Source organism: Bombyx mandarina, chromosome 10 (assembly GCF_030267445.1).
Source record: "Bombyx mandarina strain Sakado chromosome 10, ASM3026744v2".
NCBI classification, from domain to species: Eukaryota; Metazoa; Arthropoda; class Insecta; order Lepidoptera; family Bombycidae; genus Bombyx; species Bombyx mandarina.
The window spans coordinates 4559857-4577776 of NC_143217.1; positions in this window are offsets into that span (position 1 = coordinate 4559857).

Consider the following 17920-nt stretch of genomic DNA (forward strand, 5'->3'; position numbering starts at 1 on the left):
CCAAGGCCTTTTAGATGGATACTTAATAACTAAGACTATTCAAATCGAAAATAAAAGAAGCAACATCAGAAATCACTACATGTTTACAAGCAAGTTCTTGGTTTGATTACTTAGTGAGTAAGAAAATTATTTTCTGTTTATATCTTGAAATTTTCTCGGTAGGCCAACGTTCATAAATGTATTTTGTGCTTATCAGGGTTTTACCGGGTTACTTCAGGGTATGATAAGATTAGCTTACGATACGTTATCTTTTCCAAGCAGTTTTTTTTTCCTACCTAAGCTTAAGCCTTGAGAGGCTATTTCAGCGTAACCTTAACTAGTAGGTGAGCTCTCGGGGTTCAAACCTGACGACGTTGCTAACACGAACTCGAGCAAAATCCGTGCGTCGCAAAATCTACCACCGGATCAGAAACGCGACCCAATGAGAAGATGCGGCGGGAAACTGAGTGGGCTGTGTCTGTGGGTTAATTTACTCGTCGAGCCCTTCGTCGCAAGCGACGGGTTCGACGGTTCGAACGATGACCGATGCTTGAGGTATCTTAAAGCACCGTTAGTGGAGCGGGAGGAAGGTATGTACGAGTAAAGGCTGGAGTGTTTTTTTTTTTCTTTTTTTTTTGCTTTGATGGGTGGACGAGCTCACAGCCCACCTGGTGTTAAGTGGTTACTGGAGCCCATAGACATCTATAACGTAAATGCGCCACACACCTTAAGATATAGTTCTAAGGTCTCAGTATAGTCACAACGGCTGCCCCACCCTTCAAACCGAAACGCATTACTGCTTCACGGCAGAAGTAGGCGGGGCGGTGGTACCTACCCGTGCGGACTCACAAGAGGTCCTACCACCAACCAGTAATTACGCAAATTATAATTTTGCGGGTTTCATTTTTATTGCACGATGTTATTCCTTCACCGTGGAAGTCAATCATGAACAATTGTTGAGTACGTATTTCATTAGAAAAATTGGTACCCGCCAGCGAGATTCGAACATCGTTGCATCGCTCGATACGAATGCACCGGACGTCTTATCCCGTAGGCCACGACGACTTACGACGAGGAAAGGTCACTAATCACACACAGCTTATGCTCACAACGGATAAAATTGACACAATTAGTTACATACTAGTAAATTGCCTAGACACGATTGAAACAATATTTGATTTTACGCGAAACCACATAGAAACTCACATTTGATTAGATTTACCGTTACAAGCTAAGATTGTGTGGTTCACACTACATTATCATATAATTATCTCAATTCCTTCCTACATTAAGATGGGTTTAAGTAACTTAAATTGCGCACGGGAGCCGTCACACTTCTTGACGAATTACAAATTAATATTGGAGTTAGGCCTTTTTCTTCAATTATGGGTACTCAATGGCACTTTAAAGATTGAGAAAATTAAGTGAATTGACGGATGTGATTTTTCATATTCGTTTTTTTTTATCAAGTGCCGAGTGATTACTTTGTCAAAATGTTATTATTTTTATATTATTATTTATTTACTACACCTACCGCCCGGTCAGAGATAATTTCAACTACATTCCATACGATTCTTGAATACTATCCACGTTATGTACGAAGACTCCTGACAATTTAAGCGCCTTATTAGATTTGCTAAAAGATAATCTTATTCAGGGTATTTTCGCATTACACAAATTTTCTAATCATATATGAATTCACGAATTACAATAATTTTAACGGCCGTCTGGTGTAGTGGTAAGTGACATGGTCACTACACAAGGGGTAGCGGGTTCGAATCCCGCCAAGGGAAGATATTTGTATGATAAATATAAAATGTATTTTTCATTGCTATGGATGTATATTATATATAAATGTATGTGTATAATAAAAATCTTACATTCATTTCCGTTATCTGGTACCTGTAACACAAGCTCTTTACGAACTTAGCACGGGACCAGTTAGCGTGACGTGATCATTAGTAAAGTAAAATTTTGAGGTAAACTAGTAAAGTGTTGTTGTTGTTATCTACAAGCACAGATCACTAAACTCCTCGAAGAAGATATCGTCCTGACACTTAAGCCATAAACATCAGACGGTTAAGGTAACGTATTCCTACAGCAAAAAAAACGGTTCGGAAATCCCAGGGACATAACCTAACCGCTACTTAAAGCACAGGTTTTCCCCTGATGTCCGAGACTAGTATCTTTTCGACCAGGCTTTTGTCTGTCAAATGGGCCAATTAAACATTATAATATGTTGGCTACCTTGTGTTTTTGCTGCAGAATGTAGTAACACAATACGCCAGTTTAAACCACTTTGGCCTTTGTTATTCTCCTACATATAATATATTTGCATGTTGTTATGTGAAAATGTATACGGAACATCGGAAAATTGTATAAAAATAATAATAATGCGACAATAAAATAAAAGCGCATATACGGCTTGCGAAAAAGCAATAAAATACTAATATTCGTGTATGTTTATTAGAATAATTAATCAATCAATAAAAGCGATTAATAACGATCCCATAAAGATACTATGTTCGATACCGCGGTCAAGTCGCAGAGAACTCGTTGCAAAATGATTTATGGGATTTTCGATAAGTGGAAGTTGAATTAGTTGCGACTGTAGGGCAACTTTGTTGTATTTTAATGTTCCGATATGATATTTAGCTTAGCCAACGATCGTTTTGCACTATTAATTTATTTTGAATGATGATAATCAAGTTTAAAGCATACAAATCTAAATATCGATGCAAAATAAAAGATTCTTGTTTAAAGTAATTTCTGAAACATGTTCGTAAAGATTATAGTATTTTTACTTCGGGATTCGCGAGATGAAGACATAATGAAAACTATTTTTACTGTTTAGTTTCCCGTTTTTTTACTGCCCGTATATTATTGTTCTCGACGCCGCGACGTTTCGAATACTCCACAGTTGTCGTGGGAGGTCATTCGTGGAAATTTTGTTATTTTTCTATTTAAAAAAATAAAATGCTAAACTTAGAAATGAAACATATATGTCGATAACTGTTTCTTTACAGAAAACTAGTTTTATGTTCATTCATGATTAATCTGGTCCCTGTTATTAATTGATAAAAATAGGATTTGACTTTGAAATCTCACTTATAGCGACTCAAGTTTTGAGTATTCGATATGGAATTTATTTTGTGTGATAACCTTATAGTGTCTTATAGTATAACGAATATGATAAAAATATTAAGAGAAAAGCATTGGTCGAAGAAGAGCTATTTCCAATATGTGACGGAGTTGGGAAACAGACTAAAAGCTTAATAATTCAGTGTTGTATTTGACTAAATTAATCAAAAAAGTAAGGCAAAAGTAACGAAGCATAATGAATACAGCAGTATGAATACAACTTTGATAAAAAAATAAATATTGACGTGACAACGTCTTATAATTCAATGGACCCGGCTGCACGCATGAAAAAACATGACTTATGCGGCGTTACCTCGCTCTGAGGCGTTCCATTTAAGGCTTGAAGTGCAAGCGAGAGCGCGCAACGAGCGACAAAGAGGCACAATCGGCCTCCGCGTTCGGCAGCGTTCGACATCTGTCTCTCTCCTACTTGAGTGAGCGATGCATCCGCGTGGACAGCTGCTATACAATAATATATTTAAATGTTTTCGTCAAGTATGAAGTTCAGTGAAAAGTGAATGTGGTGTCAATTGTTTATAGCAACGATAATTGCGATAATTGAAAAATGAAACCATTCCATCAGTATTTTCTTATGACGTTGTCACGTTCAACTATCGTCAGTAAACGGACTTTACCGACAACCGTTTTTTTTTTTAAATAAAAAATAACGCGTCTTTTCTTAGTATGTGGTTTGTACAAATAAAATGAACCTTTCGATGAAAGTTAATTGGGTGGGTTTGCCGCAACCTTGATTATTGAAATGTAAAAGCGTGCGTCATAAGGACTTCCCGAGGAAAGGAAAGCGAGTATTTTTATAAGCAATTTTTTTGCTCGATTTTGCTTGCTCTGTGCTATTTTTAACATGGCCGGTTTCACTAAGCCTTCGGAGATTTCATTAATCTACGTTTAACATTCGAATGTTTCGTTATGCAGTTACAATAAGGTACAGTGCAAAAAAAAAACTTCATCAAAATTGAGATCCTTGAATATGATTCAAATTCGGTCAAAACCGCCTGACATCCTCGGACATGACACTCATGTCACCCTGTAATGACACATGGTTAAGAATTCGAGGCATGTCTGCTCTAAGGCCAAATGTCGAAGGTCAAGCTGTCATTACTTGACCACACTCCTTGACGAGGCTCAATTTTTTTCATACTATAATAACCTCTGTTGTCAAAGGCATAAAGCTTTCATTGCTAAGTATACGAAATATCAAAAACGCCCTGCGGCAGTACAGCCTGACAAGTTTATTACAGTTCAGTAGCTTGAGTTTAATCAGTACACTTCGATCGGCAAGTTATGAATATTATTATAATGACGCTATCAACAAAACTAACAAAATTAATATGCGCGGTTCTAGTTGCGAATTCTAGTGCGCCGTTCTTGATATATGATTATTTAATACTATTCGATAGCATTGTTACTATTAAACTTAAGATATCAAGGAAATAATTAGTAATAGTTAGTGTTTAATCAGTACACTTCGATCGGCAAGTTATGAATCTTAACTTATACCTTTAAACGAGCAATTCTTGTATATTAATATATATATCATCTGAATCTCGGAAACGGCTCCATCGATTTTCATAAAATTTAGTATACACGGGATTTCGGGGGCGATAAATCGCTCTAGCTACGATTTATTTTCAGAAAATATTGTTTTTTTCGTATTTTCAACAATCAACTCTTCCCGACATCTATTGGCGAATATTAATACCTTTTTTCTTAATTGAGGGCAACTGACCGCTATAAAGACACAACAAGATGGCGTTATCAAAAAAAAAAACTGAGCAAAGCTCGGTCATCATCTAGTATTATTATAATGACGCTATCAACAAAACTAACAAAATTAATATGCGCGGTTCTAGTTGCGAATTCTAGTGCGCCGTTCTTGATATATGATTATTTAATACTATTCAATAGCATTGTTACTATTATACTTATGGTACCAAGAAAATAATTACTAATAGTTAGTGTTAATCATGAACGTTTGTTTGCGTCGTTTTTCATTTATCAAGTTCAAAAACATAATAACTATTTTATTGTTAGATATTAATTGTTATTGAATAGAGAAAAGGTTACTCATTTGTGTTCGAATTTGAGCCCGCTGTGGATAGGGTAGTGGTGCTTGAAGGTGAACGCATTGTGATCTTCTGGTGATTGCCGGAAAGGCCATTATCTTATAAGATCCGAAAATCTAGGACCCCAACGAGCAATAGGATGAGAATTTTGTTACATTTAAATAATTACAAAAAAATACAATACATTATGAAAACGGATATAATTTGTGAGCCTTTGATTAAGTTTAGTTGAAAATAAAACAATAAAAACGTTTAAATCACGTACACACAAGTGTAAATTATATAGTTGTATGGTTACAACTATATAATTGTAGTTGTAAAAATACAACTATATAATTTAGCTCATCCATCTAGTATTAGGTGGTCCTAATACTAGATGGATGAGCTCGTTCACTCATATATGCAATACAAAGAGAAATAAGAGGGCTTATATTTTCTTACGATGGAAGGACTGCTCGTGGCCCGAAGGCTTTTTTTGTTTCACCAGGACAGATGGGTGAGTTTGGGCTCAGCCGGGATTGGTGTGATTTGCTTACAACTGCCCGAGTGCCTCCGGAGACCTGACATCTCGGGGGCAGCTGCTTCATTAACGTATCAACTACCGGATTGAAATAATGCCCGCTGAGAAGATCCGGCGGAAAGCTCAGCGGACTGATGATGGCTTAAGTTAGTAGTACGGTTATCTTATCTACCTACATACGGGTCCCTATGCCTGATCCTAGTCCTAGAGCTACACGCGTCTATAGTGGTTTGGGTAGATCCGTAAGGACGTATCTAGGGTGTCTACTGTGACTGACTCCTGCGTGATTAGAGGACTAGTCGGTGGCAGCTACGTTGATGCGATGTTCATGACGTATCGACTTATCCAAGAATCGTTCCGAGGGTGACTTCAGGCGTTTTCTAACAGGTTCGAAGCGTAGAACGTCGTAGAGATCCACGTTTTTTTTTTTAATTTCTTTATAGCCCTTGCAGGAAAACGAGCATACGGCCCACCTGATGGTGAGTGGTTACCGTTGCCCGTGGACCTCAGCAATGCTGGGGGCAGAACGTTGCCGCTGAACGTTCCTCACAAACCACGGCGCTATACGACAGCTATACTGAAAAAACGGGCTTTAAGGGATTGAAGGGTGTCGGTAGGTGCGGACCACACAAAACGACTTAAAAAAGGCTAGGAACGTGCTTACATTTCCTAGATGTTATTGAAAGATTTTTTGACGTCGCGTCGTGTAGGTACATAGCTTCGGCGAAGTGAATTTTCGCAACACCTCACCTTGCTGACTACAATAGAAGCGAGCACTTAACGCTCCGTATCCACTTCATTGTTACATTATTTTAATGGCCCGATAAGTAATTACAACTTTTATAAACGAACAAATTAACTGCCAATTTATTGTGACGAGTAAAAGGTTTCGTAACTTTTATGATTTAAGTCTAATTTTCTGACTTTGTTCTTGATAATTTTGTGAATTTAGTCATACAGAATACTTACAAGACTACTCTTGATGTATACGTACTATTACCGTTGAGACTTCTACCTTATTACTTCTTTTATCTAAAGGTGGATAGCGGGGTTCACGTTGCTTCGCGAATTAATCTACTACCGGATCGGAATCGCGACCCGCTGAGAGGATCCGGCGAGATATTCAGCGGGCTGATGCATGGGTTAGGTTGCACGTTGACCTCTTTGTCGAGTTCGATGAGTACGGTTACCGGGGTCCCTATGCCTGCCCCCAGTATTAGAGGAGTCTAATGCAAAAGTTATTGGATCTGATGGATCCGTAAGGACGTGTCTGTGATCGATCACCAGTCTATGCAATCTTTATATATATAATTCTACTGTACTTGTGTACCTGTGTCACTGAACTCTTCCTAAACGGGTGGACCGATTTGAATTAATTTTTTTGTATGCGTTTGGGTGGCACCCTGAATGGTTTAGATTCACAAATCAGCCCTTTCAGATGGCGTTGCAATCGGTATCTAGGTTATTTGTCCATACTGCAACTAAACGGCTGGATCGACTTGAATGAATTTTTGTGTATGCATTAATTCATTCATTTCATTCATTTTGTGTTTGCAGGACGTCTGTCGGGTCCGTTAGTATAATTAAATAAAAATCTGAACTCATATTCGTATCGTGGACTGCCCATCAACCAATTCCCAGTTTTAAATGTCATTGATTCTTACATTGAAACAATAGAGGAACGTGGCCATCGCGTCACGATGAAGAAGCAAAACATCACGTGACGGCTACTCAAAATCAAATCACGCCATAACTAATGGGTCGGACAGACGACTCGTCGCTTTCTTCGATCGCTCAGATTAAGTTTTCATAAAAGGCATGCATAATACGATGATTGTGGTGAAAGTCGATGCAATACCCGTGAAGATCAGTACACGCGGGTACTGATACGCTGTATTGTTTCGTTGTAGAGCCGCGAACAAAGGCCGGTGACATCATGTGTCATTGCACCCGTAATTTTGCAGATTTTATGCGAGTTCACTTGATCTGTATCGTCACGGGGCTTTTTGGTTTGTCAACAAAAGTATGTTGATTCGTGTACTGGCGGTAGATTCAAGATCGACACGTTTATGTTTTCGTAAAATACAGATTTGTAGGCATATTGTGTAAGTGATGTCTAAAGGCTTCACTTGGCATAGGGTTGACCGTGAGTTCATTCATTCGCCTGTGCAATTAGAAAAAATATATAGAAAAAATCTGGACATGAATTCGGACCGTGGTACATCGCAAAGTCAAGGCGGTCGAAAGAAAACTTTAACAAAAAGCTCAGTGGAAGAATTTTGCTGTTACGGAAATATGACATTTTCTTTATAGTTTTGAATTTCTGTTTATTTTTTATTTACGCGACAATTAATTTTTAGATTCCGAAAAAATATATACCTAGTCAGGTCATAAGTATTGTCACACAGTAAAAACTTTTCTTTTAGAATGCTGGCCACAAAAAAGTTTATTGAATTCGAATTTCGACTTGTTCATGAAAATAAAAATGTATACTTTTAGAATTTTACTCATTTTTAAATATGGAGTGGACGCTTAAAGAAGACCGTGTTGCAGTTATTGCGTTGCATCGTTGCGGTTACGCGCCAATTCAAATTTTTAACATACTGAAAAATATAACCAAAAGATTCGTTTATCGTACCATCAAACGATACAATGAAGACTCTAGTGTAGATGACAGGTCAAGAAGTGGTCGCCCTCGGTCTGTTAGGACTCCAGCAGTGATAAAAGCTGTGAAGGCGCGAATTCAAAGAAATCCCAAACGTAAGCAGAAACTGTTGGCCCTTCAGATGGGGTTAAGCAGAACCACGGTGAAAAGGGTGTTAAATGAAGACTTAGGGCTTCGGGCATATTGAAGAAAAACAGGTCATCGTTTGAATGCTCGTCTAATGGACCTGAGACTGAAGAGATGCCGTGCTTTGTTGAAGCGGTACGCGGGAAAAAAATATCGGTAAATTCTTTTTTTCGGATGAAAAAATTTTTACCGTAGAAGAGAGCTACAACAAACAAAATGATAAGGTGTACGCACACAGTAGTGAAGAAGCGAGCAACCGTATTCCGCGTGTCCAACGAGGTCATTTTCCATCCTCGCTCATGGTATGGTTGGGAGTTTCTTATTGGGGCTTAACAGAGGTACATTTTTGTGAGAAAGGTGTAAAAACGAATGCAGTTGTGTATCAAAATACAGTCCTGACGAACCTTGTGGAACCTGTTTCTCATACCATGTTCAATAACAGGCACTGGGTATTCCAACAAGATTCGGCGCCAGCTCATAGAGCGAAGAGCACACAAAACTGGCTGGCGGCGCGTGAAATCGACTTCATCCGGCACGAAGACTGGCCCTCCTCCAGTCCAGATTTGAATCCGTTAGTTTACAAGATATGGCAACACTTGGAGGAAAAGGCGTGCTTAAAGCCTCATCTCAATTTGGAGTCACTCAAGACATCCTTGATTAAGGCAGCCGCCGATATTGACATGGACCTCGTTCGTGCTGCGATAGACGACTGGCCGCGCAGATTGAAGGCCTGTATTCAAAATCACGGATGTCATTTTGAATAAACTTTAGTGTCATAAGAATCTATGTTTTGTTAAGTTCATTTTGGTATATGAATGGTTAAATAATGAATAAACTTGTTTCAATTATTTTACATTAAACATGTGACAGAATTTATGACCTGACTAGGTATATTTGGTTTCTCTTTCTATGTAGATCTGTTGTTAGCCTTGAATACATATATGTAATGTAAACTCAATGACCAAAATTCGACAATAATCAGTGACACTTAAAAATTTACATTCATTTTATGTATTCCATTCTCTTTAGTTTCGAAATTGACAATTTGAAAAAAAAAAGACAAATTCTTAATTCAAAAAATTCACAATATACCTAAAGCCAAGAGATTGTTTATTGTAATAAAAAATTATAAGCATATAAAAAATTGCACGCCAAACGTATCCGCAAATAACTGCTAGGATTGAATTTTATTAACTCTTAAAATAATATAATGGAATTGGATTGGAGATGTTCATTACTGCATGATGCTAACACGGCCCATTTGTAAAGAAAGCGATGATATAACATTCAGGAATGAGTGTCAAATGCTTAGTCTATACTAATATTATAAAGAGGAAAGATTTGTTTGTTTGTTTGTTTCGAATAGGCTCCGAAACTATTGGACCGATTTGAAATATTCTTTTTCCATTAGAAGCCGACATTGTCCCTGATGAACATAGGCTACTTTTTTTTAATTTTTATTTATTTTATTTTTTTGGTTTCATATGTGTTTTAATGTTTCCGAAGCGAAGCGAGGGCGGGTCGCTAGTCTATTATAAACTAAAGAAAAAAAAAGTATTAAGATTATACTTCGTATTTCCCAATATTTGAATTTGAAAATAATTGAATCGACAATATACAGAAGAATAACTAATTCACACAGATTACTGTCATAAAAACCATTTAATGTTAGTAAATTTTAATTTAAGTCTAAAAGAAATCTAGTGAAACCCGACCGGGCTCCACTGCGGCTATCGCTACACAAATGACCATGTTACCGCAGATCTTCCAAAAAAAGATATCTTACATTTAAATCTTGTCCTGACAATTACGAATATAACGCATTTTGTTTTTTCGTGCATCGTCCTAAAATTAACGACAACTAAACATTTAGCTACAAATAAATTGTTTTACTGTAGCGTAAGAATATTTTTAAGCTATTGCATAGCTTCTATCGCGGGCCTTGAGCGCGGCGACTGAATCAAGAAATTCCGTAACGAAAATAACCTGGCACCCCCACTACGCTTACTCTGTAGCTCGCGTTCAACACATTCACACGTTGCGCTGGTGTAGTATTTGTGAATAAGCGCGCGGCGTGACGTCGCACTGCACGAACATCATGAAAAGTCTGCACATCTCTTTCTCACGCGGTCTAGCTTATGAGTGTGGAGGGGACAGTTAATGTTTTGCTTTTGTTAATGTTTATAAATATAAAGTGGTCTTATTTTTATTATTGTTTTAATATTAAATTATTATTGTCTAATTGTAATTGCTTAAGTTGATAAAAAATGCTTTGCAATAGCTTTACCGCGGCAGTCCCCGAGTGCCACACGTCTTTTTATAATATTTTCATCTATAATAAACAGCAACAATCAATAAAAAAAGTATTAGACTACTCTAAAAATGCGTTTTATTTCTGCCGTGGATCAGTAATGCGTTTCGGTTTGAAGGGTGGGGCAGCCGTTGTAACTATACCGAGACCTTAGAACTCATATCTCAAGGTGGATGGCCGCATTTACGTTATAGATGTCTATGGGCTCCCGTCACCATTTAACACCAAGTGCGCTGTGAGCACGTCCACCTATCAAAGCAATAAAAAAATTTAAAAAGGCGGGGGAAATATTTATCCAACATTTTCCAGTCTTTATGACATGTGAAAATGAATATGTGACTCAACTAGGTTAGATAAAACTAGAACAATTATTTAAAAGATGTTCTAAAGTAGAGAAATAATATTTAGAAAATTAACATAGTTGAAGTATGTAACGTGATAGATATGGAAAAGAAGAAGAAACAAAACATATTAATCCTGTGAACGACAATGAAAAATTACATCGAAGAACAAATTTGTCGTGTAACATTAATGTAGAATAGGGATCGCAGCGCATAAAATAAAACATCCACTGTTCCAAAATCTTCCGTTATAATAATAATTAATAATTAACACTTTTCAACCGTCTTCGCCATCTTCCGATTCTCTGTCATACTGTCTGTCATTCTCTTCTCCCGTTCTTTCCATTTTCTCTCACTCACTTCTTAACGCTCCGTTCCACACTCTTTTCATACGTTCCGTTCTTACCAATTCTACATTAATTAGATTTTTCTTCGTAATAGTTTAACACTCTTGACACTCGTGGTCATTATCATCATGTAGTGTTGAAGAGGGCAGATTTGAGGGTCTCACGATGTCCCGCCATCCCTCCATCTCTCTCTGCTCGAAGCCATCCTACAGCACGGATTTAGTGGACCTCCCACTGTAGTATTGATTTGGGCGGTCCACCGCATCCGCACGGTCTTGTTAGATATCTTTATCATTCTTTCATATCCATGTCAAAATATAAGGGAGGATAGATCACCGATAAATTGTACCTACTTTGTAAGCACCGATAGATATCGTGCCTGCCTATTTCTGCAGTCATCAAATCCGGTTCGAAGGTTGGGTTAGCCAATATTTAATTTAGTCTTATGTCCCGGTATGAGTAGCAGCATAATCATGTAAGAACTGGTCTACGTGAAGGATCCTCTTTCTATTAGGATAAAAAAATATCTAAATTTGGAATATAATTAAAAACTCTGTCTATAGATACAGTTAAAAGTTTTAAGCGCCTTACATATCATAAGTCGTTGACTCGTGACGAATCGCGAGTGGCCGGAAGTTAATGGCCTGCTTGTCACTTCGTGGTCAAAATGCTCTCAACGTAACGAGTATCAATCATTGTTTAAAAGGTCCAATTCCGCTTGACCCAAATAGTTTCTTTTAGAAAACGGAATATGTCAAATAACTCTCAGGATTGAAAGTTTTTTTTGCCCTTATAGGCAGATGGGGAGTGGTTACCGTTGCCCATGGACGTCGGCAATGTCAGGAGCAGAGCCAAGCCGCTGCGTAGAAAGAAGGATATGTCATAGTGCTCGCTCGGGAAACACTGTGGAGGTTAGTTCATACTAAAGATGGATGGTAAGTATCTTATCTTAAGATCTTAAGATCTTTGGGAACGCGCTGTAGATGAATGCAGTAGCTCCAGGTAGTATGGATGAACTCTACTCCGGTGGCGGGCGGTGCAATAGTAAAAACGAGATGATGGGATCATTTCAAACAATGCCTCAGAGCACTCCCCATGTAATATAATATGGTTCAAAATACAGAGAGACCTGAAGTCCCTCCGCAGACTCAGATGATCTAAACTCTAGACTTGTGCTTTATAAAGCATAAGACCTTTGTCCAGGCGTGAATGTGAAGTACCGCTTCGCTCTGCTGAGGATCCCCGGTATTTTAAACGCCACTGCGAACTACAAATCACTAGATGGAACCCTGAAAAACCCACTAAAGAATTGAAGTGGATTACGAAAGAAGAAAAAACGATTTTACTCGTTAACCGGTTTGTGAAAAATTAAATTTCCACAATCTATTTTGTTCCTTGGCAACATTCTAAAAATTTCTTTTATGGGCATTACTTTGTGCAAAGAGAGAAAAAAAACAATGGCAGAATGACGACGAACAGGAAAATTTTTCATACAATCAAATTTTGAGCAAACATACTTGGCCACGTTCTAGTTTCGCAATACACAAATAACACAAATGGATAAACGCTAAAAACATTCGCTAATGACATTTCGTAAACTAGAAAAATAATTGTCATCCGATTTGGCAAGCTCGTTTTTGTTTTTATCCGTTCTGGCGGCACCTCGACGGTCGGCCATTGTTTGATGGCACACGGTCAAACAAATTAACTATGAGTTCTTGACATGATTACACGGTCTTTTTATGAAGTACTAAATTATTTGGGCTACATACATTAAGATAATTTTAGTTGGAACTAACTAATCATTGCTAAAGTAATAGAGCTGGTTTGGAGCTTTCTTGTCATTGTTTCTGTGGAATTTAGTGCCGAATCGTGAATAAGGGGGGAAAGGTAGCCTAAGGTCAAACTTCCGCCGAAACATAATAAGTACTATAATATAAAAAAAACTTTCAGATTGTATTTATTGAGTTATATAATATATATTGAAATAATATGAACTAGTGATCCCCCAGAAGTCGAAATTCGACTATACGTAATTGAAATTATAAGTTTCTATTGTCAAAGACTATTTTATACATCTACGAGTATAATCACAGATTTCGCTAAGACTACATATATAGACTACAGACTAATATTTAATCTTTTTTTTAAGAGATTTTATGACCTGGTAACTGAGACCTTTAAGTCATGTCTTATTTTAATGTATATTCTTAATTTTATGAAAAATGATATTATGGAGTGAAATAAAATGAAAATGATTAATTTGAGACATTAATCAACTGGGATGAAATTAAATAAGATGATATGAGATGAAATCTAATCTCAGTAAAATGGTGGTCATTTACTAAGATTTTTTCAGTGGACTTTTTGGAGGATCCCGTGAAGTTACGTCCAGCGGCTTTGTTTCATTTTCCCACATTTGTGCACTTTCACAGATATTAAACAGTTAATAAACTACCATTATTACACATTTAAGCCCGAAAAAACACTAAATAGACAAAATAAAACAAATCACACAACTTCACTCCTCGCGTTCCCGCCAAAAAGTCCAATATTTAATCTATTCTAAATTTGACCACAGACTATAAGTATTAAGAAAAGTTTGACAGTAAACAAAGAGTATATATATGTGCGTGTGTGTCAAATACATGATAAGTGTGCATAATGCTTTTTTAATGGATTTTATGTATTTCTTATGCATAATTTAATAAAATATTAACATTCTGCACTCCTTCTCTATAATTTTCTATAAGTGCGGGAAATATCATACTCCTTCGTCCGCGCAATTTTCGTACAAAGGGGTGCAAATTTTTTGCTTCACATATTAATATATAGATACATTGAAAGTATGTTACACTATCAATCTATCGTTTGCTTTGTTTTACAGTGAATGTTTTTTTTTTATTGCTAAGATGTGTGGACGAGCTCACAGCCCACCTGGTGTTAAGTGGTTACTGGAGCCCATATACATTCACAACGTAAATGCGCCACCCACCTTGAGATATAAGTTCTAAGGTCTCACGTATAGTTACAACGGCTGTCCCACCCTTCAAACCGAAACGCATTACTGCTTCACGGCAGAAATAGGCAGGGTGGTGGTACCCACCCGCGCGGACTCACAAGAGGTCTTACCACCAGTTAGTTATGCTAGTTCAATAATTTCGTGTACATATTAATAGTTTATTTGATCTTGAAGTGATCGTGGCCTAAGGAATCCCGCAGGCAGGTACCAATTGCTTAAATAAATACGTTCTTAACAAATGTTTACGATTGACTTTGACGATGAAAGAATAATATTGTGTAATCAATCCCACTAAATTGTAATATGCGTATTAGTTGTTGGTAGGACGTCTTCTGAGTCCGCACCGGTACGTGCCACTACTCTGCTTATTTCTTCCGTGAAGCAGTAATGTGCTTCGGTTTGAAGGTCGGGCAGCCATTGTACTGTAAAAACTGAGACCCTAGAAATCATGTCTCGAGGTAGGTGGCGGTATTTACGATATAAATGTCTATGGGCCTCAGTAGGGGACGACGGGATGGATGTAATATGCTCTGCGTAAACCCTGTCCCGCTGTGTCAATAACTTCGACTGGGCTCCGGCCCGGTCCGGGGTAGGGCGTCGGCTGTGAGCGGCAGGAGTTTTTAGTGAGGTTCAACTCCTACATATCCCACTCGCTGCGCGGATGGGGATCCGGCGACTTTCTCCTGTTGAAAAAAAAATGGGCCTCTGTAACCACTTAACGCCAAGTGGGCCGTGAGCTCGTCCACCCATCTAAACAATAATAAAAATCTGATGATAATTAGTACGTAATCAAGGCTTGCGATCGAACATCGAATTTGAATCGCTTTGATCAGTCAACTGACTCATAGCCCACAGTGTTAGGTCTATGGAGGAGACAGTCTACAGAGACATCCCAAGATAAACGCCGGCATGTTCCTTAAGTCTTGTCCAAGTTTAAGTCATATTATTTTACAAACCACCTTCAAACCAGAATGCATACCCAATTCGAGGCAGAAGTAGGAGGCTATGATGATACCTACCTATAATCGGTAACTGCCACAGCTAAGAATTTTAGAGGCGGTATAATATTGTAGATATTTCGAGGTTCTCTAATAATAATGTACGTCAAACCCGCTATTTTAATTTATACCGCACCGTCTTGAGCATTGGAAACGGTTCTTTTCCGAGATATGTATTTCACGACTGAATGGGCAAAATCGACGGGCGCTTTTTTTCAGACGCAAGCAGACTCCGGTCAGAAATTAAAACGTAACACTTACGTAACTCGGAATCGGGTAGATGGTTTTTTTTTCTTCATAGCTCACGTTCTGTGGTTACAGTTCTTTGAGGAAACTTGCTTTTGTAAAAGTAATAAGTAATAGTATCCTCAATGCTATTTTCTACAATACTCTGAAAGTACATCCCGTCTTGTTGTGATCAATAAAACTGCTCTACCGGTTACGTCGACTACTGTAACTTTAAGGAAATTAAAGTTTTGATGTCGTGTCGTGTTACGATGTGTTTTTTATTTATTGCTTACACGGACGAACGAGCTACCGATCCACGTGGCTTTAAATAATTACCGGAGTCCATAGACATCAACAGCTTAAATGCCGTTGGACAGTGACAAACCAAGATGGCACTCACAAACTAAAACCAACAAAATATTATTTTAGATCATACAAAATTCAAATAATCTTTTCAATTGCTACATAATGCAGGCAATAGTACAACAATATACATACAATACACAATTGCATTTATCATTTTTTATTTATTTTTTATTTATTTATACTTTATGCACAAAACAAAACTTGTACACAGGCGGACTTAATGCCATGGGCATTCTCTTCCAGTCGGCCATAGGGTGGTGCAGAGATAATGCATGGTAGGTGCATTAACAAAAGAATAACAAACAACAACAAAAAAAATGAATATTTTTAAAAATTTATCATATAAAAAATAGTTCTAAAAATGATATAATATATTATTTCATATAATATATTATATCATTTAAGTTTTTGATATCGAAAAATATACATACAATACACAAAAAAATGGTTCTAAAAATGATATAATATATTATTTCATATAATATATTGTTTTTGTAATCGAAAATGATCACAATTCGTTTAGTGAAGCCACGGTTTTATTACTGTCTACAGTTAAATTATTATATCATCATTATGCCGCTTTATTTTATGTACCAATGATTTTGCAACCAGAAACGCACGTTAACAAGTAAGCTATCTACCCATTATTTAATTAAGCCAGCGAATGTAGAACGCAGGAAGTGACTGCATCAATTAAAATGGACTAAGTCAATAAATGCAAGTGTTCGGTAACGATATTTTTATTTTTATTTAATTAGAACGACAATTCCCTTGGCCTGACGGATAAATTAATTTCGGAAGCGGATAATTGACTACTAATTTCAAAATTTAAACATCGTTAATTAATTGCCCGTTAAATTTACATATTTTGTGTGGTGTTCCGAAAGAATATAGCGGAAAACAAGTTTATCTCAAAAATAATAATACTTTTTAAGGTCCCAAATTTAAAATTACCGATCGGTTCAGTCGATAAACTATTTTTTATTATTAACTTTATTTATTAACCTATTAAAATGCTCATTCGGCCTCAATCCCTACTGAAAAATCGATCAATAGCATACTAAACTACATTACCAAGTAAATAGTACACCAAACAGTTTCAACTGATTTAAAATATAAATCTCAAATTATTTAAACTTCATAAGTTATCAGTTATCCCACGCCCGTGACGTTTTTTTTTACATTTAACGCTTAAAATTTTAGATTAATAATTACTTACAATATTGGCTTTTTTTCTTATTGCTAAGATGGATGGACGAACTCACGGCCGGTGGTCTCGAAGCCCATAGAAATCAACCGTTTTTTTTTATTTTTTTATTTCCATTGTAGGCAGACGAGCATACGGCCCACCTGATGGTAAGTGGTCACCGTCGCTCATGGACGTCAGCAATGCCAGGGGCAGAACCAAGTCGCTGCCTACCGCTAAGTATTCTCCACAAGCCTCGTTTGAAGAAGGACATGTCATAGCGCTCGGAAAACACCGTGGAGGGGAGTTCATTCCAAAGCCGGATGGTACGTGGCAGAAAAGATCTTTGGAAACGCACTGTCGATGAACGCAGTGGTTCCAGATAATATGGATGAACTCTGCTCCGATGGCGGGAAGTGCGATGATAAAAAGGAGATGAGTGTTATTGCTGCCACCCACCATGAGACATGATTTTAAAGTCTCAGTTTTAGAGTACAATAGCTGCTACATCCTTCAAGCCGTAACGCATTAGTACTTCACGGCAGAAATAGGCAGGGTGTTGACATCTACTCGTGCGGACTGGTAAGACATCCTACCTATATTGCT